The sequence below is a fragment of the Hypanus sabinus genome, chromosome 9, assembly GCF_030144855.1.
Source record: "Hypanus sabinus isolate sHypSab1 chromosome 9, sHypSab1.hap1, whole genome shotgun sequence".
Classification (NCBI taxonomy): domain Eukaryota; kingdom Metazoa; phylum Chordata; class Chondrichthyes; order Myliobatiformes; family Dasyatidae; genus Hypanus; species Hypanus sabinus.
This window is the reverse complement of record NC_082714.1, coordinates 44,538,964-44,563,744: the sequence shown is the minus strand read 5'-3', so window position 1 is coordinate 44,563,744 and position 24,781 is coordinate 44,538,964. Positions and strand designations below refer to the sequence as shown.

The 24,781-nt window shown below is 42.5% G+C and overlaps 1 long non-coding RNA gene across 1 annotated transcript in view; it reads left to right on the top strand.

Moving 5' to 3' along the window:
• The window catches only part of LOC132399335 (uncharacterized), a 150,196-nt gene extending 125,741 nt beyond the window's left edge, over positions 1 to 24,455 (top strand). The window contains exons 3-4 of the long non-coding RNA XR_009513965.1: positions 23,601 to 23,699; positions 23,795 to 24,455. This is a non-coding gene — a long non-coding RNA (uncharacterized LOC132399335). The remainder of the gene's footprint in view (positions 1 to 23,600; positions 23,700 to 23,794) is intronic.
• The last annotated feature ends 326 nt before the right edge of the window (positions 24,456 to 24,781 follow it).

Sequence of the window (24,781 nt, the reverse complement as noted above, 5' to 3'; positions counted from 1 at the left end):
AAGCCTGCAGGTGCCAACATAACATGCTTACATCTTATTAACCCTAACCCATTTGTCTTGTGGGAGGAAACCTAAATGGTCACGGAGAAAACATACAAACTCCTTACAGGCAGATGTGGAATTTGAAACCTGAGTCACTGGCATGGTAAAGCATTGTGCTAACTACTATACTACCATGCCACTGTGCCCAAGATCTAATCTGGTTGTTGAGACACAAAGGGAGGCTTGGATGTCTCAAATCAGGAAAAAAAAGCTTCAACTCTTCATCGACCTATATAGTTCAAAGGTTTCAAAGGTACATTTCATGTCAGAGAAATGTATACAATATACATCCTGAAATTCTTTTCCTTCTCAACCATTCATGGAAAACAGAGGAGTGCCCCTAAAGAATGAATGACAGTTAAATGTTACAACCCTGGAGTCCCCCCCCAGCTCCCCTCCCTTCTGCTTGTAAGCGGCAGCAAACAATGATACCTCCCCCACCTGCAAAAAAAAGTTTAGCACCCACCACCGAGCGCTCAAGTGTGAACAAAGCAACAGCAAAGACACAGACTGACAGTGCTCCCAAGACTACTTGTTCACCCGGTATTGTCATACCACAGGCTCTCTCTCTCCCTAATAAGGGAGAATGAGGTGTCAGCGTTTCACAGTAAGAGGAAAGACATAACAAACACTCACTGGTTTATGATGTTAAAAGTTTGTTGTGTCACTTTTACCGAGCTTTGTGCCCAAAGATCTCAGGTCTCTGGGCACACAGCCTTGGATCTTCCATCTCCCATGATACACTGATCTCCTGTCCGTACACCGACCTCCGATCCACCCATCTCCAGAGCCACGATATCGCAAAACTCTCAAGCCGTGCTCTTGGCTTGCTGAATAATGGCCAGTTGTGAAACCCTGAGAGTGAGTCCCATTCCCGCAAAGAACTGTAGTCAGCGTGTAACTCCAGGTCAGAGTCTTCAATAGAACCCTGAAAGAGAAAAATGGGGATATTAAAGATGGAAATAGAGCTGTTTCCGAAGAAGCAAGCAAAGGAGTCACTGTTAGGTGCCATTGATTCTCCTAAGCTCCTCCTCTGTGTAGAAATGGAGAGGATTGTATCCCAGTTTGTTCTTGACGCTGTTTGTTGCTGTTGTACAGAACTGCAGCTGGAGCTGGGTGACCTCAGAAACCTCATTTTTGACACTCAGGCTAGTCAAAACCTGGCACTCCAGCCCCCTAGATTATCCCGAGGCTGGATCTGCTGAGCTCTTCAGATCTTCAGGGAAGATAGAAGGGTTTGCAAAGATAAAGTAGGCTGAGGACAAGCTCAAATGGGTCACAGCCACCAGCATGACTCCAGTAGGTCAACCCTATCTACATAAACCATTGACTAAAACAGACTCTCTGGTCTTAATCACAATGATACAAGTGGAATCCTATTGTGTGCAGTATTTCCCACATTATAAAAATGCACAAGTACTTTATTGCCTCTGACAGGAACATCCCAAGCTTAGGAAGGATACTATTTAATTGCAAATATTTCTTCAGTTTGCACACTTTTTTCTCAGTATTACTATAAAATTGAATGGCCTTGAAGCATTTTTGTCTGAAAGGGATGGCTCTTTAAACGTATGACTTAAGGCAGCAATAATCATTTTTAACATTTACATATTGCAGACTGTGAGAAAGAAAGAAAACTGTCCTCATTTCTTTTGCCCAGGCAGACAGTCACAGGGCCAGAGCTCTGGTTAATTGCCAGGTTTTAACGCATGGCTGAGATTGTCTGCCCTCAGTCTCTGGGTTTGGAGGTGAAAGCCTTTGATTTTAGCAAATTAACTCAAGGCAGATTTTAAACGGTCACATGTTAAATCATTTGGCCTCACATTAATCGAAATTCTTTACCACTCTGACTAATTCTCTGTCAAGCCACTCACAGCAAATGCACGGTTTGAGAATAAAATGCTCCTCAAGGAACTGATAGGTGTATAGAATGTTGAAACCTGTAGGAGTTCATTCTGCTCCCATGAGTGGGGGAAGGGGATCACCTAATGAGTTAATATGTATGTAAATGTTAGGAGCTGTGCTTTACAGTTGTTTTGTCTGAGCAGATGAAGTACGATAGAAGCCCGCAGGGCCACACATGTTTGTGATAACCGACTAGCTTACTGCATCACTCTTCCCTCTTTTGTGCTTCATGTAGTCTAACAGTCTCCCACAGCACAAAACATCTTTTTTAGCCTGTTCTTCTCCTTTTCATCATGGGGCATGTTTACAAGGGCACGGGTCACCATTTCTCCCAATCGAATGTTATTCAGATTCGCTTCTTGGCAGCCTCTTCCATCACAGAGAAAAATAGAGCAAAAATGGGTTTGCACTTCCATGGCATCTTCCATAAATCCGGACGTTCCAAAGTACATTGTTGTAATGCAGCTGAATTAATGCACTAATCCTCAACAAAGAGCAACATGAGAAATAACCAGGCTATCTGATTTGGTTGTTATGACAAAAAAAGTTGCCTGGTTTTGAGGTATAGCCACATTGCTCTTTGCAAAAATGTCATTCAATATTTTGCCTATATTTGTGCGAGGAGATTTGGCTTCAATTTAAAGCCTTGTGCAAAAGATGGCACTCCCAACAGAGCAGCACCCCTGTACTTCAGCACTGAAGTATCATTCTAGGTGTTTTAAGCTCAAGTCTCTGGAGTGGTATTTGAACTCTTTTTAAATGTAATTAAAATAAGCTTTGAACATCATTGCCCAAAGAGATCATGACTGCCCAACCCTCAAATGAAAGCAAATACATTTATGTTTCCAGCAAAAGCCTTTAGATGGAAATCGGGAATCAGAACCAAGTTTCTCCTTCACAACCTAAGAGTTCTGAGACCAACATAATATTTTCATGTCTTAGCTGAGATAAATTTGCTTATCAGAAATCAAAGATAGTAATTCTCTTCTCTTTATAAGTAAGCAGCCATTTAAACAAAAGTTAACAGCAGGCAATTTCTGGGTAATAAGCAGGTTCCATTTTACAGATGTCCATAAGTCAATTTGGTTTGTAAGTCAGAAAATACAAAAAAAATCACTTGATATGGTAACCACACCTCCACAGTATTGAAATGAATGACATCAAAGGAATAGAAGAACGTTTACTAAAAGTGTAGGCCATTCTAGTTCTGCCATTCATAGTAATTAATGTGTACTTATGTCCACCTTCTGAATTTAAGAACATTACAAGAGCCCATTTGTGTGTACGGGTGTCCATGAGTAGGAAGCTTGTAACCAGCGATGGCACATTTTGCGGATTAGAAATAAAATTGAAGTCGTCAGTATTCCGATGAAAATTTATTGGCCTGAAATGTTAACTCTGATTCTTTCTCTCCAGACATTGCCTCACCAGTTCAGTGTATTCGTTTTCCTTTCGGTGTGTTTTGAAAGGATAGATAAATAGATAGTTAGATAGATAGATAAATAAAGGTAGATAGTTGGATATAGATAGATAAATAAATAGGTAGATAGATGGATGGATAGATAGATAGATAGATAAGACAATAGATAGAGAGATAGGGATAGATAGAAAGAGAAAGAGAGAGAGAAGAGGAGGCTGTGCAGAACACGTCTGGAAGTAGACATGGACAGGGGTACTCTGAAGATTTGTGATGTGATCAAGGTCTATAAATTTCATGCAGTTAGTTTAATTTTCTTCCAGTCTCACATCTTGCCACACAGTTTTGACTTAAAGTTATGCGTTGGATTATGCTGGATTTATGACCTGGCATGCCTGCCAATCCAAGCCTTTTCCTATGTGTGTAAGGCTGAAAAAGCTGGTCCTTGCTGCTGTTAAAGGCTTAGAATTGTTTTTAAATGTCTCTGTTGTAATCAAATAGATTTGCATTATTTGAATATACATACGCTGGTTTAAAAAGATATAAAAAGAATTAAAGCATCTCACAGTTACAGTAAGACACAAAATGGAAACATGCACTTCTGCGTCCATCATGCACCCATTTTTATATCAGTCCTACCCTCACATTTTTCATTTTCCTCACATATCCATTAAGTCGTCCCATCTCTTGCCCTTCACCAATATTCTACACAATGGCCAGTTAACCTACTAACCCACACATGTTTGGGATGTGAGAAGAAACCAGGTAAACCCATTTGGAGAAAACATTCAAACTTCACAGGTCACTGAAGGTCAGGATAGAACCAGGTCAGAGAAGCTGTGAAATACCTTAAAATGTGAACAAGTAATTAAAATAAAGTATCTTACCTTCTCACTCACTAAGTAAGCAACTAACTTACTTAGTTGCTTTTCTCTATAGGATTAACAAATCCATACATTGTTTTCTGTCCATGTGCCAGGGTATAAAGAAGAGGGGGCCCCGTCTTTACACTACATCAGTTCTCCACTACAGGGCTCAATAGTGAGTCAAGTAACAGAGGTGGGAGGAGAGATGCACTGACACTTCATCCCCGACCTGCTCCAGTTTTCCACATTTCACCAAACATGTCTGAGACTTGATCAATTGGAAGCTGTCGATTCCCTACAGAATGATCAGCTCAGTTTAGCCCAATGTGTCTTTCTCCATGGATAAAGGGGACTTGCCCAGAATTTGAGTTGTGAAACAATAAAGTCAGCATGATGGTTTTCAAATGTAACACATTATGAATTGTGGAAGTGGTTACGCAAATGCATGAATCTATGGATTCTTTCACAGTTAAAACTGACTAACTGGTGAGGATTACATACCCTAATGCCACTACTGGGGCAGTGCAGTGGCTGAAAGAATTGGTTTGGGGGCAGATCAGACTTGATTGACATACTCCAATTTGCATTGCCATTTACAAAACACTCAAAAAGAGTAACAAAATCTATTTTGGAAATATAAAATTTGAGTAAGCGAGTTGCAGTCAACATTTGCCAAATTCTAATAGACAAATTGGCTGGCCTCAAATGGACATGGGGTGTCATGACCCTTCCTGACCCTCCAATGAACCACTATTGTCAGGATGATCAACATGTCTCTGTAATGCTCACTGTGTCACGTATACTGTTATCAACTATTTCATAGAGAAACAGTATACTTCCATGTGTTGCTAGCAAATTAAACTTGATAAAATACCTTTTTTAAAAATACAAACTGGCCAATAATTAGAGGTTTGATATGATGGATAAGTTATCAAGGAAGCTTTCACAGACTGATGATTAAAATGATTCAATTAAAGCCTTGCTCATTTATCTACATCTTCCAACATACTGTGTTTGTATATTTGTCTTAATTCAAAGCCGGATTTGAATTTTACTCCTGGCAATGATTTTGTTCCACTTTTTAAGACAGCTCCACTTCTGTATAAACATTACAGGTTTCAATAGGTCACTCTCAAATATGGTCCTTTGCCAACTCCTGTAAGCTGCATGCAGTGGCGGCAGAGAAATCTGGCTTGTAAAATTGTAGTTGATTTCCTCAGAAGCACTAATATTTTGCCCTTCTTCCTACTGATGCCACCTGGCAATCTAGCAATTATCTGGAATTTTATTGGGAAGGATCTCAGAAATGGCTCACTTGAGAGCTGTAATGAAGGTGTAGAATTTTTTTTTTTGAAGTGGGAGGGTGAAAAACCAACCCGGGTACCACCCCTTGATTGTTCTCACTAGGAAATGAGTGTCTTTAGAGTCTAGGCATGGACAGGGTCAGACTTGAATCTGTGGCTGGGATTATGCATTTATATTGATGGCCTATCTGTCGGCACTTGTCAGTATTGAATAAAACTGACACCATTTCTGGTGTCCACTGTTAGATGGGGAAATCTTTGAAATTTATATTTATTCAATGTGTTGAGAGGGTGCAGTTTCTGCTCTATTTCAGAAAATTCCTCAGAATTGTGAGAATCCTACTTGAGAATTCATTAGGGTGGCTTTTACTCTGTTCCTTCAAGTTATGTCAAGTCACTTTTATTGTCATTTCGACCATAACTGCTGGAACAGTACATAGTAAAAATGAGACAACGTTTTTTCAGGACGATGGTATTTCATGACACAGTACAAAAACTACACTGAACTACGTAAAAACAACACAGACAAAAAAAACTACACTAAACTACAGACCTACCCAGGACTGTATAAAGTACACAAAACAATGCAGGCATTACAATAAATAATATACAAGACAATAGGGCATTAAGGTGTCAGTCCAGACTCTGGGTATTGAGGAGTCTGATAGCTTGGGGGAGGAAACTGTTACATAGTCTGGTTGTGAGAGCCTGAATGCTTCGGTGCCTTTTCCCAGTTGGCAGGAAGGAGAAGAGTTTGTATGAGGGGTGCATGGGGTCCCTCATAATGCTGTTTGCTTTGTGGATCCAGCGTGTAGTGTAAATGTCTGTGATGGCGGGAAGAGAGACCCCGATGATCTCCTCAGCTGACCTCACTATCCGCTGCAGGGTCTTGCGATCCGAGATGGTGCAATTTCTGAACCAGGCAGTGTTGCAGCTGCTCAGGATGCTCTCAATACAACCCCTATAGAATGTGATGAGGATGGGGGGTGGGAGATGGACTTTCCTCAGCCTTCGCAGAAAGTAGAGATGCTGCTGGGCTTTCTTTGCTATGGAGCTGGTGTTGAGGGACCAGGTGAGATTCTCCATCAGGTGAACACCAAGAAATTTGGTGCTCTTAATGATCTCTACCGAGGAGCCGTCAATGTTCAGCGGGGAGTGGTCGCTCCATGCATTACTGTATTGCATGCACATCTTCTGAGAACAGCTGCTACTCCATTCCTCTACCAGCTACTTGGGATTTAATGCCATGGCAGTCAATATACAGTGGAACATAGACTGCCATGAAGATGAGGGGACAAAGTGTTGGTGGGAAGGGGCTGGGTGTAGATGGTATGTATATGTATGGATGCGAAGGTCTGGCACCTTTGACACTCTTGTAATGCGTGATCCCAAAACACTGAAAGATACAGATTCAGTGAGGAGCCAGTGATCCTAAGATCTTCCACTGAGATCATAAAACATAGCTACTGGGATCCTTATCAGCAGTGCCAGTGAACAGAATTACATAAAAGGGAAGAAGCAATGGCTAAAAGATTGACGTTCCCACCCAACACTCCCACAGGACCAATTACTTCACATATGGATCCCGATTTGTGATGGGGTTTGATGGTTTGTGATGGGGTTTAGTCTTTGTTAAAACTGAGAGTCAGAAGTTGTACATATTGCTCCAACTTTTGTCAGCAAGGCAGAGACAGTTTCCTTGAACATAACTAATATCATTCCATTCACATCTGATGTAGGAGAAACCTCAGCTGCAGTAGTGAGCAAGCACAAGATAATTTCTCATCTATCACTATTCAGGCGATGGATACCCTCTTCTCATTGCTAACATCAGGGAAGATGCGAAGACCCACACTCAGTGAATCAGAAACAGCTTCCACCATGAGATTTCAGAATGGTCCATGAACCCATAAACACAACCCTTTGCACTGTTTATTTATTTTGGTAATTTATAGTAACTTCATGTCTTTGCACTATGCTGCTGTTGCAAAACCACAAATTTCTCGTTGTCTAAGTCTTGATAACAAATCTGATTCTGATCCTGATCTCTTTATTAAAAGCACTTGGTAGCTGCAGCACTTTCTGTATGACTGTTCCTCTATAGAATGGATCATTTTGTAGGTTTCTCCAGAATCATCCTGAAAAATTAATAAACTGATGAGAACTTTTGGTATTTATGAATGATTTCTTATTTTAAATGTCTAGCAAATGTCTAGCATATTCTACTGTAAGAATTGTAACTGAACATTTCATGGCAAACTGAAAACAATGGTTGCTTAAAGAGCCTAGTTTTACACATGTGGATTATAATTTCCCCCATTTGCAAGATATAATTACTTTAAATAATAAAGATAACATATATTCCATTTTCTAAATAGTTTGTTCATAACATTTAAGTTTCTTTCTAAATCTTAAGCATGTTCTAATCTTAATTTTACCCTGCAAATTGAATTAACTCACTTTAAATTTAATTGTTGCTGTTTGTGAGAATTGTTCAATATGATTGGCTGCTCAGCAGGCCAATGGACATCATTGTACTGAGTGAGAGGGATCTGTTTGAAGATGCCGGACAGTAATCAGTTAGAAACAGGGATTGTCAGAGATTTGTGGGCAGTTTTCTGCCACATGGTTTGTGACAGCAACATCCAGGCAAAATTACTTTGGCTGAAGAGTCTGTAAACAGTCAAAATTTGGAGTGACTATTTCAAAAAGGTGCTGGAGGAAGGCCAATTCATGTGAAACTGTACCAACATCAACAAGAATCAGTACTTCTGCACTGGAGCTGGAAAGCAGAAGGGCGACATTTCTTTTTCTCTTCGGCTGGGCAGCCAGTATCCTTGGATAATAAGGCACAGATCCAACGTTGTAGAATTAGAATGGAATCAAGGGAAGTGTTTTTCACTTAAAGACAGAATCTGTCATCACATTTAAGATCGTGGATTAACTTTTGAGCAGTCATTGTGACTACTGAGTGGATGCTAGAAGTATTTTTTTTCTCAGGTAGTCCCTTGGAATTGGGGAGGACTTGCTTTCAGCTTCAGTGTTGTGGGATCTGAGAAGGCGTATGGTGCTAATGTAGCACCTTGTCAGGGTCCAGTCCGGTCCGTAATCCGCATTCCGGGTCTCAATCCGGTCCGGGGGCTCCTGACTCTGGGTCCTGCCGTTGTCCCTCCCGTCACTTGTGATCTAGTTAGGACCCCCTGGTTCAAGGAGGCACACCTGTGACTCATTGAGCTGCAGGTGTTTATAAGGGGCCTTGGGACTGGGACCAGGCGGGTGGTTGTTTTGTTCTGTTTCTCTGCCCGCTCTGAACTCTTCTCTGCATTCTGTTACCCTGCCCGGGCTCAGATCTACTCCTCATCATGCTTCTCTGCCCCGTACCAGTACTGTCAGGTTGGTCCGCTCCCCCACCTCTCTTCCCATGCGCTGGTCCCGCTTCTCTGCTCGTTTGTTTTGTTCACGTGGTCGTGCTGTCTGCTGATTTTCCTGCTATCATGGCTGTTGTGTTGGTCACCCTGGACCTATGCCCGTTCCTACCCCTTGCCTCTGTCGGGCAGGCCCGGCTGACCTGCCGCTGCCCGGCGGTGGTTCTGCCCATTCCTATCCCTTTCCTCCATTGGGCAGGCCCAGCCAGTCTGTCCCTGCCCGGCAGGGGTTCTACCCTGTCCTCCTCTTCTGCCCGAACCCTGGAATTGTGCCCTGCACCCTCCTAGGGGTCCGTGTCATGCCCAGGCCTCCGGTGTTTCTGCCGGGAGGTGGCCCTACCCGGGACATATGCGGCCCACCCAGGGAGGGCTCTCCTCTGCTCTGTCCTCCTCTTTCGCCCAAACTCTGGGATTGTGCCCCACACCCACCTAGAGGTTCGTGTCGTGCCCAGGCCTCCGGTGTTTCTGCCTACCCGGGATATATGCGGCCCGCCCAGGGAGGGCTCTCCGCCAGCTTATCTAGCCACCTAGACCTGTCTGCCGGCCTGCCTGCCTGAACCCTGGAGACTTGTCTGTCTGTCTGCCTGAACCCCGGGGACCAGTCTACCTGCCCACCTGCCTGAACCCCGGGGACCAGTCTACCTGCCCACCTGCCTGAACTCCGGGAGCCCGCTCCGCTCTGCCTGGCTGTACTCCGGGAGCCCGCTCCGCTCTGCCTGGCTGTACTCCGGGAGCCCGCTCCGCTCTGCCTGGCTGTACTCCGGGAGCCCGCTCCGCTCTGCCTGGCTGTACTCCGGGAGCCCGCTCCGCTCTGCCTGGCTGTACTCCGGGAGCCCGCTCCGCTCTGCCTGCCTGAACTCCGGGAGCCCGCTCCGCTCTGCCTGCCTGAACTCCGGGACCCCCCTCCGCTCTGCCTGCCTGACACTCTATCTACCTGAACCCCAGCTCTACCCTTAAATGCCATGGCATCCCCATCCTGTCCTGCCCCTAGTACTTCAGTGTCTGCGTCCTGCGTTTGGGTCCATCCGGCCGCGTTCCTGACAGACCTGAAGACTTGTGTATTGATGGCGTGAGAGGAATTGTATTCCTTTTGCTGCTTATGATGGGCATCTGTGTGTTCCTGCCTGGCCTTAAGGTTCTCTGCACCTTCCTGAATGTTTATGAGCAGTTATGGACTAGAGGTTGAGCTTCTTCAAGGAATATATGACCACATCCTTGAGTTCTTTCCTCTCTCCACTTAGGTAACCTTTTTTATAGTAGAGCTGGAACTGCTGTTTCAAGATTCAGGAAATGAGCATGAGAATAATATCCCTGTTAGGTTAGTTGCAAGAGAGTAACTATGGCCTTACATCCAAAGATGCTAGTCTGGGTGAGGATGCTGCGTTAATTTTCTTATTTTTCTAGTGAACCTGGAGGTATTTTCAGAAAAAGTGCTGATGGTTTCAATGCCTTTCTTTATGTGCCCCAGGTCTCAGAAGCCTATACAAGAGCTTGGGTCACTGCTCTCCTTTAGAGTGTGAGATCTGTGCCAGGTCTGAAGTCCTGATCTTCAAAAACTCTTTTCTCAGTCCACCAGAATCTGTGCTGGCACATTGATGGCGATGGTGGATTTTATCATCAAGGTCTAATGGCCAACCTGCTCTGTGAGGTGGCTCCCACAAGATGGTAAATGGTCCATTTTCTCCAGGGTTTTGTCATGAGCTCCTAGTTTTGGAGGACAGTGTTGTGCATCGGGCATAGGTTGGTTGGACCTTAGTCTTGCATTCATTGTGTAAAAGGGCAGTCTTCTTGTATGCTCATATTGATGATGACTTGATGTTTGGCCTCTGAACATCCACAAAATATTTAAATAGTTCTTTTTTTAGACAGTGGGGGACATGATAGTTAGGATACCTTCTTTCTGTGCTGTTCTGAGCCCAGTGATTTAAAGCAGAATTTTAATGAGAAAAGACACTGCCTTAGGAAATGAAACTAAATTTTCAGAGATGAAGTTAGACAAACTTGCATAATTTATTTACTTTTTCTCAACTTTCCTTTATTTGAATTGTATACTTGCCCCTCAATGCAGATTTACAAAAACGATTTGCACAACATGGCCCTTTAACATGATAAAATATTCCAAGGCCCTATCACGAAATTCGATACTCAGCTACATAAGGAGATATTAAGGCAAATGGCCAAACATTGGGTCAGAGGTAGGCTTTTGGGTAAATCTTGAAACAGAGGTAGAGAATATCAGGGATGGAATTTCAGAACCTGGGGCTCACATAACAGAAGGGGGCGAGAGCAGCATTAATACAGCAATGGAGATGGCAGGAGAAGGCATCTATTTTTTGAGGGCAGGATTGTGCAGCAGGGGTAGGCATTTGGATGTTGATAGGACATAAGATTTTATGAAGGGTAGTCCTGCTAGTTTAGATCCTTTTGTGTTTTGTTTAATTTTCCAACCCAACAATCAAACTCATTTCTTCTTGATAAAGCAATGAGAAAATTAGTTTGGATTACTTTGACAGCTGTCATGTATGCTAATTATGTGAAAGTGGAAAAAAAAGTTCAGAAAGATTGCTTAGTCATGGCAGCATAGGGTGCAATTCTTACTCTACCATCTACCAGCAATTATAACCTTGAATGGCTCAGCTTGTCCTGTAGGCCGGTGAGTAAGTTTCACCAGGAACAACCAATTCATGGTATACCACCAGTCACAGCCAAAGAGGGCGAGCCCTAAACCAATTTGTGCATTCAATCAATCAGACTGCACCCACTCAGCATAATCTTGGGACTATTCAGCTTCATGTCTGTACCATTTACTATTGTGATTATTGTAAATATGATGGCAAAAGTAACAGATTGCTTACTGGTATGGTTGTATCTCCAACATTTTTAATTTAACACATTTACACTGATTCCATGGGCAATTTTCTTATTGATATGACATAACAGCCCACACCAGCTTCATTTTTACCTCTTTTTAAGCAATCACTGATAACCATGCTGTGTTGTAAGTAACTAGCAAAATCGCTAGCTGCTATCATCACCGAACAGTAGTTAAAGGAATCTAGCCGCCCCTAATGGGAGGCTGCAGATAATGAGATTACTGGGATTAAGGCACAGTTGAGCATGGGGCACTACATACATCAAGGTTTTTCACTGCTGCACAGGGGAAGCAAAAGGTGGGAGAAATACGTTATATCCCTGGAAAGGCAGGAGGTCCTACAAACACATGATGGAAATGGGAGCTTGCAATTATGGAGGCCAGAAACCTATTGTCAGAATATGGAATCAAAGCCACTGGATGTTTTGTATCTGTACATTAATGGTTTTGACCTATTCTAGTGGCTAACCCCACAAACTGACCTACCAGCCTCAAACAATTCATTGCATCCTGATCGCTCACATATCAACTACTTTTCTCAGTTACATGCTTCACCTTCTATCACACATACACGTTCATGCACAAGGCCTCATAATCCGGACTTCTTTGCCCTGTTGGTAACCACATTGAAACACATTGCTCTGCGTTCACAGGCATAGCTGTTTCTCTTGCAAGAGTTGTCATCTTCCGACTGGAAGCTGGAGAACCAAGTAGATCGAAACGTGTAGCAGAGAGAATATAGAAATCAAAGTTGACTTTTTGGAGTATACTACCAAGGGGCAGTACATAGAAAAGAAAAAGGGAAAGGCCAAGGATAGATACTTGTGGGGACTCCAAGGATAGTCTGGGAGCAGGGACAGAAACTTTTGTATCTGATTCCCCGGCTAGAGCAGGATCAGGAAGCTGATGGAAGATAGTGAGATCTATTGAGAGAACAGTGTGCTGAGAAGGTATTGCTTACCATGCCCCTCATAGGATGTCATTCTTCATCCGTAATCTCTATGATATAAATGCAGAATGCAGCCAACTCTGTACTGGCCAGACCGAATCTCCAGAGACAGGAACAATATTAAAAGTGTAAGTGTAGGACTTTTCATCAGAAGTGAAAAAGATGAACAGCTATTAAATAAGTGCCCAAGAGTCAGGCAAAAGAGGCAGGAAGGGCAAAGGAAAGATGTGTGATAGAGTGGAAGACATGAGTGACAGGAGAGGAATTTCAAAATAGATGATGGGAAAGAAAATGGTACAAGAGAGAAAAATTAGAACAAGCAAAATTGTTTCCAAATGTCTAACAGTAAATGAAAGAATGAGGTTTAACATTTAAACAAGGGTTAAGGCTCGACAACTAGAATAGGCTGCAATCTTTGATTACAGTTGATATAAAATCACTTTTTACTTTCTCCAAATACTTGAGATATTGCTCCAATTATTTGCATGGGGAAGTCTGCTTGAGGATTTGAGCAATTCGGCAAGAGGTTAAAAGGTATCTTTCTGTGCATAACTTCTGCCTTCTGTGGTCTCGCTGGAAAATGGGATGATTTTTATTCCATTGCTGAACAATTTACAGACATGTTTGCACAAAGAAAGGTCTGTAAACCCGACTCTTGTCTCCAAGTTCCCACACACCAGCAGCAAGTTCCCAGTTACAAGCATTTCCATACCGGGGCTCCCTGAGGTTATGAAAATGACAGTGACCCTGAAAGGACCCAATCAGAAAATCTAGCTTGGGCTGTCAAGTACAAAGTTCATGAACAATTATGGCATTGTAAATTAGCACAGTTTTTCAAGCTATTAACATGTTCCATTCCACTCATCCACTTTTAAGATTCCCCCCAGTGTCAGGAAATAACGTTCTGCTTTTATTTTGATGTTTGAACATTTGGTGCCATTTTTGAACAGAGGCTGCCCAGCTGTCTTAGTACAAGCCAAAGCTGGGTAAAAGAAAAAAGGTTCTGTTTTTACATGTCTGTGTTGATCTTGTCCTTAAGTTGGAAAATACACAAAAATCACTTGATACTGTAGCTGTACTTCCACAGGGGTTGCTTCTGACACCGGGAGAGATTCCTGGATCTCACTGGACAGCTACTGCTCGCCTTAAGCTAGGCAGCCCCCAGTCAAAAAGGTGCTGCCCTGCCATGGTCTGCCTTCCTCATTGTGTGCGTGGGGATCTGGTATTATCCAAACTGGAGATGGAAAACACTGCAGCAAGCAAGACAACACAATGAAATAGACCAGCTCTAAGACTGGAACGTTGGGTTGTTTGGACAATGATGACTGGCCTCTCTGATATCGGTGATGTCAGTAAGACAGCTGTAATAAAGGAGAACCTCAAGAGACTTACCGTGGGCACAGCTGCCCTCCAGGAGATGCATGTGGCTGAACTGTCCACAATAAAGACTATTCCTTTTTCTGGCAAAGGAAGGACCCTGAGGAACCTCGAGAGCATAGAGTAGGCTTTGCAAAGAGGAACACATTGTTGAAGATGGTGGAACCAGGCAGCAATGGGGATGAGTGACTTCCTACTCTTCACCTCAGTGTTACCGAAAGGCCAGTTACTCTTGTTAGTATGTACACTCCCATGTTGTGCTCCACACTTGGAGCAGAGGATGCGCTTCATGAGAACATTGCAAGCATCATCAGGAATATCCCCAGCAAGGAACATCTTGCTCTCCTGGGTGACTTCAATGCCAGAGCGGGTGCAGATCATGACTCAAGGCCCATCTGCCTAGGTCACTTTGGTGTGAACAAGGTGAACATGAGTGGACTGTGATTACCTGAGTTCTGCACCTAGCATATCTATGCATCACCAAGCTTCAACACAAGGTTTCCTGGAGACGCCCTCACCCCGGACACTGGCACCAGCTGGAGTTGATCCTGGTCAGGTGCTCCTTCCTCTGGATTGTGCTTTTCACACGTTTCTACCACAGCGCAGACTGCAACACAAACCATTTGCTGGCGTGTTGCAAGATCAGACTGCTGTCAAAGAAGTTCCATCACGCTAAACAAGAAGGGGATCCTCACATTGATGTCAACAAGATGTCTCACCCAGACTTGCTGAAACAGTTTGATAAGCCCTTCGATAAAGAACTGAGCACCAACAGCCTGAAATCTTGATTACAGAGAAGGGGAACTACTGCGGAATACCATCTACCTTTGCAAAGAAGACCTCAAAACAAATAACTGACCAAATCCAATGAGACGACCCCATCATTGGAGCCAAACATGCTGTCCTAGCCAAGTATAAGTGTTCACCAACTGAGAGGTCCCTACAAATCCTCAGAGCAGCTGGAAGTAAAGCTCAGCAGACTTCCTGGCACTGTACCAAGGGCTATTGGATGAAGCTCAATGATTGCAGCACTGACAAGCAATATCAGGGGTATAAGATGATAAGATATAGGACCAGAATTAGGCCATTCATCCCATCAAATCTGCTCTGCCATTCCACTATGGCTGATCCCAGATTCCACTCAACCCCATACACCTGTCTTCTCGCCATATACTTTGACTGATCAGGAAATGAACAACTTCCACCTTAAAAACATGTACGGACTTGGCCTCCAGCGCAGTCTGTGGCAGAGCATTCATATATTTATGCTCTCTGGCTAAAATAATTCCTCCTTACCTCTTTTCTAAAGGTTCACCCCTCAGTTTTGAGGACATGCCCTCTAGTTCTGGATACCCCCACCATAGGAAACATCCTCTCCACATCCATCCTATCTAGTCCTTTCAACATTCGATAGGTTTCAATAGGATCCCTTTGCATTCTTCTAAATTCCAGTGAGCAATAGGCCCAAAACTGCCAAACACTTCTCCTATGTTAACCCCTTCATTCTCGGAATCATCCTCATGAATCTCCTCTGGACTCTCTCCAATGACAACACATCATTTTTGAGATATGGGGCCCAACACTGTTGACAATACTCCAAGTATGGCCTAACTAGTGTCCTATAAAGGCTCAGCTTTATCTCCTTGCTTTTATAATCTATGTATGATTTATGAAGAGCAAGATGGCTCCCCTCAGGTCCATCATTGGGGAAGTAGTCTCAAACAGAGGCAAACAGATGAAGAGATAGGTAGAATATTACTCTGACCTCTACTCCAGAGTGAACATTGTCAACACCTCAGCGCTGGTTGTCATTGAGTGGCTGCTGACAATGGAAGGACCTATTGATTCCCATGGTGCTCTTGACTACAGCTCTTCCTAACCTGCCTCCAGTAAAAATGCTGTTTCCTTCTCTCAGTTCCTTTGTCTCCACCACATCTGTTTCTAGGATGAGGCTTTCCTTTCCAGGGCATCAGAGATGTCCTCCTTCTTCAAAGAATGGGATTACCCCCCCTCCTTCATCGATACTGCCCTCACTTGCTCCACTTCTTCAATGTCTGCACTCACTGTCACAGAGTTCTTCTTTCCACTGCCTTCACAGTGACAGAGTTCTTCTCGTCCAAACCCACCACCCCATGAATCTCCATGTCCAATACATTATTCTCTGCATCTTCTGCTATTTTGAAAGGTATCCTACCTCCAAGCATATGTTTACCTTCCCCCCCACAAGAAGTCTTTTGTTAGTGCTGGCAGAAAGGAGTTGTACCACAGGATATGAGGGACACCCAGATCATTTCCCTCTACAAAAGCAAATGCGAGAGAGTGACGGTAAGAACTACAGGGCATCTCTCTCTCGAGTGTTGTTGGCTAGGTCTTTACCTGTGTCTTCTTCGTCCGCCTACAGAAGTTGTCTGAATGAGTCTACCCGGAGTCACAGAGTGACTTCCTTGTTGGAAGCTGGCTTCCAACTGTGGACATGATTTTCTCCCTCTGCCAACTTCAGGAGAAATGCAGAGAACGAAAGAAGCCCTCAATGTTGCATTTGTTGATCTCACCAAGGTGTTTGACTAAGTCAGCAGAGGTAGGCTCTTTCAGATCCTCTCTAAGGCAAGCTGTCCAGCAAGATGAAAGAGCATAATCAAATCCGTCCACAATAATATGAACAGTACAGCAACAGCTCTTTGGAGACCTTAGACATAAACAGTGGCGTTAAGCATGGCTGTGTTCTCGTCCCAATGCTCTCTGTGATCTTCTTTGCCCTTCTTCAAGGCATGCATTTGACACTGCAACAGAAGGGATCTATCTCTGCACTAGATCAGATGGCAGGCTTTTTAATCTTGTTCACATAAAAGTCAAAACCTAAGTGTGCAAGGCTATGACCCAGAGACATGCTGTTTGCTGATGATGCAGCAGTCACAACCTAACTCCACACTGTGTCCAGAAATTGATGGACCACTTATTCCAGGTCTGCAAGTAATTTGGTCTAACTATGAGCCTGAAAAAGACAAACATCTTGGGACAAGATATGAAGGCTCCACCAGTTATTATTATTGATAACTACAAACAGGATGTTGTTCATCAGCTCACAAACCTGGGGTCTATCATCAGTGACATCTCCTTAGCCACAGAAATCGACAAGCACATTGCTTCACCATATGAGTCTGGGAGAACTCCAAGTTCTCAGTCAAAACAAAGATAGCAGCGTGTAACACTTGTGTCGCCAACACACTGATGTACGGCAGTGAGACCTGGACAACATTCGCTAAGCAGGAGAGAAGGCTCAACACCCTCCATTTAAGGTGCTTTCATCACAGCTTGGGCATCTCCTGGACCCAATGCTGAGCTTCTCTCTTGTGCCAACCTCCCAAGCATGTACACCTTGCTCAGGGGGTATAGGCTGTGCTGGCCAGGTCATGTGCTGTTTGCAAGATGGCCACATCCCAAAAGACATCCTTTATAGTGAGCTGGCTTCATGCAAGAGAACAACTGGCCATCTGGAACTGTGCCACAAGAATGTCTGCAAGTGGGACATGCAGTCACCAGACATCAATATTGAATCCTTGTAGCCGACTGCACCAGGTGGAGAAGGACCCTGAAAGAAGACCTTAAGATAGGCAAGGGAAAATTCCTGAAAGCACAAGAAGACAAACAGGCCCATTGAATGGAATGATGCATGTCCAGCTGAGCCCCGTGCTGCACTAACAACGAAGATACTTAGAAAGCAACGTCCATTGGTCAAGCTCGACCAACAGAGGGTTGCAGGATTGCAATGAATAACATCAAAATCACATCAGGCTGGAGAAAGGAAATAAAACCTGCTATTTGTAGGAACAAAGATATTTACGTACAGTACTACAGACGTTTAATATTTAATTATATTATGGCAACTAGCTCATATGATGGGATGTTCATAAATAGAGCATTAGTAACCAGCCTGTATAAATGACTACAAGAGGCACGTGAGTCACATCTGATGACTTGCTCTCTAAATTTCCTCATGCTTGATCATTACTTTACTTCCCTCCTTGCATGTAGAAATGATGAGGTGAAATCAGGTGGGATTGCTTTATGATTCACTAGGCTGGGCTTAGGGCATACCATCCAGCTGTGTTATGCTCCTTGTTCCTCCTGACACAGTGTTTCCTCTACCTTTTCCAGTTGGTCCTTCTAGTGGCTGTGAACACAGATGATGCCTTTCGCTGAATCATGTAACAGTACAGAATAGAAGGGAGGTTATTCGGGCCATTGAGTCAGCACATGCTCTGTTAAAGAACTCCAGTTAATCCCAATGCTTGGCTCCAGTTCTAGATCCCTGTAATTTTTTTCTCCTTCAGTTTTTTTTTGTGCAATTCTCTTCTGAAAGTTGCTGCTGAACCTGTTTCCATCACTTTAGCTTTCTAACACACTCAACAAGCCACATTTGTTGCTTCTGGTTCTTTTGCCAATCACTATTAATATCTGCCATCTGGTTATCAATCCTTCAAACTCTGCAAACAGTTCCTCTTTACTTAATCTAAAACTTTTACTAATCTAAAAGCCTTGTTGTCCATGATTGCAGTGAATTTAATGTTGTCTTAACTTGGTCATGTTTTCAAGGTCACTCTATCGTGATCAGAGCATAGTTGTATTTTGGACTTCCTTTCCCTTGTCTGGGGAGGAGTTGAGACTGGAGCCAAACTTTGTGTCCCCACCATAGGAATTAAGGATCAAACGTTGGTGTTATGTTTTGTAACTTCAAAACAATAAACTAATTCAAAGGCAAACAAGAGAGCCGAGAGATGCAAGACTTTGTTCCACTTTTTCTTTAAGTGAGATGTGCGCAGTTATCGCGTGGTATCGTGCTGATGTAAACAATTGCTGTATTTATACATATAACCCATTATTAATTATTTAAACAAAATAGAATGCTTAATCAGATGATATATGTGCAGGATTACTCCATATTACTGAAATATTAAATACATAACTCTCCTCCCTGTTTAGCTATTGACTCCAAATCAATAGAGAATGCATCTTAACTATATACACAGTATATTATATAATACAACTACAGACTTACGCAACATGGTAAATTGTGTATTGTCCCATTCAGGCTGGAAGATTTGATTGCTCTGGAGGCTTTCTTACTCCTGTGGGCTAACACCTTTCCTGATAGCCACTCTGCTTGGCAGATGAGATTTGTGGCTGTGAAACAATGTCAGGACCTGGGCCTCCTCTATGGTAGTTGTAGGAGTGTAGGAAGAGGCTCTGACAGCTCTGGATACCTTTCTTGTGCTTTTTCTTTTCTTTGTTGACATTGGGAAGTTCATGAGATGACTCTCTTATTAATTCTTTTATTGCTCCCTTTACAATCTGACCTCTGCTCTTTGTTTCCTTGTCCATGACATTATCTGACAAATCCACTGCTTTTGTATCTCCATTGACTCCTTTCTTTTTGCCTTTCCATTCATCTAGATGAATCTACTTTTACAAGCAGCATTTTGTCCCCCCACTTGAAGTTTATACGATAACCTTAAGGCATGTAGAATAGATTCTGGTTCTCTATACTGACAAAAACTGAATGCTTGAACTTTCCTGAAGCTCCTTGAACTCTCTTCCAGCTTAAAACTGAGCCACATTTTGCAAGTAACTGCCTTATTAAGATATCGGAGGTTTTCTCAGATATATTGCCTACAAAAGCTGTTGCAGTCGGTCTACTGCTTTTGTCATGTTTATGATTCCTCTGAGAAGCATGGTCCTTGCTTCGTCCAATATGTTTTCCAAACAGACGCACGAGTTTAGCACCAACCGCTGTTTGCCCCCCAATGGGCAATAGTTTATGGGGTACAGCATGGAGACAGTTATGGCATCATCCAGTACCTTTTTTAATTCACTTCTGGTTGGCTCTATTGCAGAGGGTGTGGCATGCAAATAGTGGATGGATCTCCAAACAAGTTCTAGTTGTCTCAGTCTCTCACGTCCCCACCATGTCAGTCGTCCTGTTTTTACCACATGCAAGCCCAATGTGGCTTGTTGGTTGTTATATTTCATTGTCAGGAAAGTTATTCCCGCAGGAGTTGGATTCAGTTCAGCATCTTTGGAATGTCATTCAAACTCATTTTGTGAAATGACTGAAACAGCCAAGCCAGTGCCCAATTCATTTTAATTAATTTGTCATTCACACCTGATGAAAGCCATATTGCTTGTCCTGATGAAGGGTCTCGGCCCGAAACACCGACAGTGCTTCTCCCTATAGATGCTGCCTGGCCTGCTGTGTTCTACCAGCATTTTGTGTGTGTTGCTTGTCTATTGTTAGTTTTCACATGTAAATTTCAAAGTCACTCTCATTATTATCTGATATTTCATCAACAGCATGCAGATTACTGCTCTTTTTGAAACTGCAACTTGACTTTTGAACTTTTTCTCTTCCCTGCACAGACCATGTATTTTTGTTTGCCCAACATGCTCTTTGTGTGTGACCTACTTTGTTGCATTTTTTGCAGGTTTCACCCTTAAACCTGCATTGGTCTGGTGTATATGATCCCCAGCCACAACGGAAACATTACTTGTTCAGCCAGGTCAGCTCTTGCTTAGACGATGCAATTTTGTTGACGCTTGCTTTCATTCCTGACGACAACTCAACTGTGTCCCTGCCCGCTGTTCCCATTGATACAGCAATTTCAACTGTCCTTTTAAATATTTTGGTTTCATCCTGTGACAGCCCAAATTTGATAATTTCTTTAACCTTGAAAATAGACCCAACTACAAGGTATATCCACTGCATACTTGATTCAAGGTTGACTCCTTGCATCTTCCCCCACCATAGTATTAAAAATGAAGTGTGTTAAATTGTGTACTAGTAGCTATTGGTTGTAGATTTCCCACTGCGGTCTGTAAGGAGTTTGTACGGTCTCTTCATGACTGCATGGGTACCCTCTAGGTGCTCCGGTTTCATCCCAGAGTCCAAAAACATACCAGTTGGTAGCTTCATTACTCATAGTTAATTGTCCTGTGATTAGGTTAGGGCTAAATCGGGTGTTGGTGGGCAGGGTAGCTCAAAGGGCCTGAAGGGCTGTATCTCAACACATAAATAAATAAAATTGCATGCTGAGGATATCTCTTCTGGACAAGTCTGGCACAGTGGACACCATCCAGTACCTGGATCACTAAGCTACATATAACATTACGACATTCTGATTTGGCTTGATCTGCATCTACAAGAGGAACAAGGTGAAGAGATCACGACCTCCTTTGATAATGTGGAAAAGGAGGACTTTTAAAAAAAAAATGCCTGTTTGTGTTTGGGCAAGGCTGGCTATTATTGCCCATTTGTAGCTGGCCTCATAAAGTAGTGGTGAGGACCCTCAATGGCTGTGCTGCTGCTGGGTAATTTAAGTTATATCAGTGCTACCATCTCCCTAGAAAATAGAATGTCCCTGATCACCCAGCCATGCTCTCTGCCCTCACCACCTCAAGGCTGCTAACACAAGCACTTCCTACAAATAAATGACCGTAGTCTCCATCAATGAACATCATCACCTGAATGATCAAAAACATCACACCTAGCACTTAGAGTGGGCAAGCAAATGATAAAAATGAAGAACCCTAATATGAAAAGGTGAAAGCTTAAGAAAACATCATTTTTCAGATGTTGCTTGTGCCTACTCAGCTTCATTCACAAAGTTTTTCTTCCAATAATCATGCACGATAACTCGATCCAATGTTTGTGCAATCACATCCATCAAGGACATGTTCAGTGGGTAATGTCTCAGAAAGGGGGCATCCATCATTTAAGGCCCTGTACCACCTTCTTGTTGCTGCCACCAGGGATAGGGTATAAGAGCCTAAAGACACGCTCTCAGAATTGCAGGAACAGCTTCTTCCACCTCACCATCAGATTTCTGAATGGACGATGAACCCATAAACAGTTCCTCACTTTTTTCTCCTTCTACACCACTTATTTACTTTTTATATATCTTATTGAAACTTGCAGTAATTATTTATATATTGTACTATACTGACATCACAAAACAACACACACCATACTGTATGTCAGTGCTAACAATAAACCTGATTATGATTCTAGTGTAGTTAATGTGGCTCCAGAAGAAGTGGAGGCAGGCTGTTTAGGTCCTGCTTGGATCATTGTTCAGTGTTGGGAATTAAAGCAAGTAAGGAACCAGCCAACTCTGCTACATGAACACACGTGTAGGGACAAACTTGGCCACTGGGGGATAAGCAACACGTGGCTTATTGACTGGGGGTGGGAAGAGCTTTGAGTGGATTGTCCATTTTCACATCCCAGTCACTTTCATCCACCTTAATGTCCAATCACACATCCCAGCTACCATTATTGTGAAGAATGCTTTGGTAATCATAGTTATGGTTCCTGCAAGGACAATACTAAAGTACTACTCAAGTGATTTGAAATATCAGAAAGGCCAATCCAGAGCCTGCTTGGTGGCATTGAAATTGGAGCCAGCTAATAGGGATAAATGTTGGCCCATTTTATTAGAGAATGAAGACACAGAAGAAGGCTTCTCCTTCTCATTATAAGAGGATAGCACCTCTCTTCAATTCTCACAGCCTCCCGCAGCCTTCATATAGAGTTACATCAGAAATGAGCTGAACGTTTGTCCATCTGGAATCCACTTTAGTTACTTCTTCCAAAGCTTAACGTTTGTTAGCTCACGTCTGCGGAGCTTTAAATAGTGGAACTGAAAATGCACCGTTGGGGGTCACATCTAGCCTGATTGAGCAGGAAGGAAGACATGGGTTTAGCTGAGTTAAAAATTTGTTCTGCATTATTTCATGGGTTTGTTTCTGTGTGCCATCTCCTCCTGTTCCATCTGACTTTGATAAATTTGCTCACATAAATTGAGCATTCTTCAGTTTGTTTTGAATCCATCAGAAATAACCTGAAATGTATCCACGTACAAAGATTATCCTTGAGCCAAAGTCTTAAATATTAACTGACACTCATAAAATGTGGGACTACTATTTGTCACTGATGTCATTTAGCTGTTTTTAAAAGGTTTGTACAATATTATTTATTGTTCTATTTATTTCACTGAATAGCAGCTAACATTATGAATAAATGGAAAATAACTTTTGATAACATCTGACTGCTTTAATGTGCAAGCTTCCAGTCAATCCTATTTCAGGATGTCATTTGTAGATCTGTCAGATGATATTTATATTCCTATTTCAGTTATTTGACTCATTTCTGAGGGAGATGGACCATTCAGGATGTTTCCAGAAAGAGTAAAGGCTAAAAGGAAGACTCTCCCTGTAAAAATGTTATCAGTGTCTTAAGTTGCTTTTAATCAGAGAAAGAAAAACAATCTCCTCCCAGGACATTAAATACACTATTGACACTAGCCAGTGAAAGTTCAAGCATAGTACCACTATGAAAGAATTATAATTTCCGTTTTTTTATGTTGGGTTAATTGTAATCATTTTCTTAGACCTCCAGGACATGTCCCACCCAAGTGAGCAGGAGACTGGCTGAAGTTCAGGGAAGAGCCTGACTGGAAAGGAGTGAGGCAAAGATGACCTATAAAAAGGTTTACTTTCTAAGTTTATTAGAACTTTGTTGGCAAAGATTAATAGTTGATATTTGAAAATAGTAAATAAATTTGTTGTACTATAAATTCTTCAGAAAAATATCAATCATCAGCTGCACAACAGATTAAGCTGGACGTAGTTTCAAACTCAGTGGGAATGCACATCCTACATAGCATCTCATGGGTCATCCTCCACAGTCAAGAAAGCTCACCAACGCCTCCATTTTCTGTGGAAGCTAAAGAGAACTGGACTACGCACAACATGATCTTCTACAGATACGCGGTTGAAAAGATCCTAACGTGCCTCACCACAGTACGGTATGGAATCCGCACTGAGATGGACGGAGGGACCCTACAATGGATAGTTAAAACTGCCTCATGTCTTACCAGCCCCAACCTATCTGCCATTGTGGACACATATGCAGAAAGGTGTCAGAGAAAAGCCAGCAATATCATGACGCATTCTGCCCACCCTACTCAAGGACTGTTTATCTCACTCCCATCAGGGAAGAAATTAGGCAGCATCTATGCCAGTACCACTAGACTCAAACACAGTTACTTTGCTCAGGTTGATAGGTTGATTAACCCACCCCACCACCACTATTTTATCATTTGCAGTCAGTCACCTTATGCACAAATACTCCTGCATTTAGTGTTAGTTTATGTACATACAATCAGTCTATGTACATAAGCTAATCTTGTGTACTTATAATTACTGCAATTTTATTTTGTACTTTATGCTTATTTTTTTATTCTCTTACCTTGCATCTAATATTTGTATATTATCTGTGCACTTGTAATTCTACTGTGACACTGATGAATAAAGTATCTATCTATCTATCTCTTGTGTTTTTTATATGCCGCATCAGATCTGGAGTAACTATCATTTCATTCTTCTTTACACTAATGTACTGAAAAATGACAATAAACAATCTTGAATTGAATTGAATATGAATAAACCTATGTGTAGAAATAGTGAAGGAGAATTTATTTTACATGCATGGAATTCTTACCAATAACAAAAGAAGACAAATTATAGATACGGAAAACTATTTTGTACACTTCAACCAAATTTAAACTAT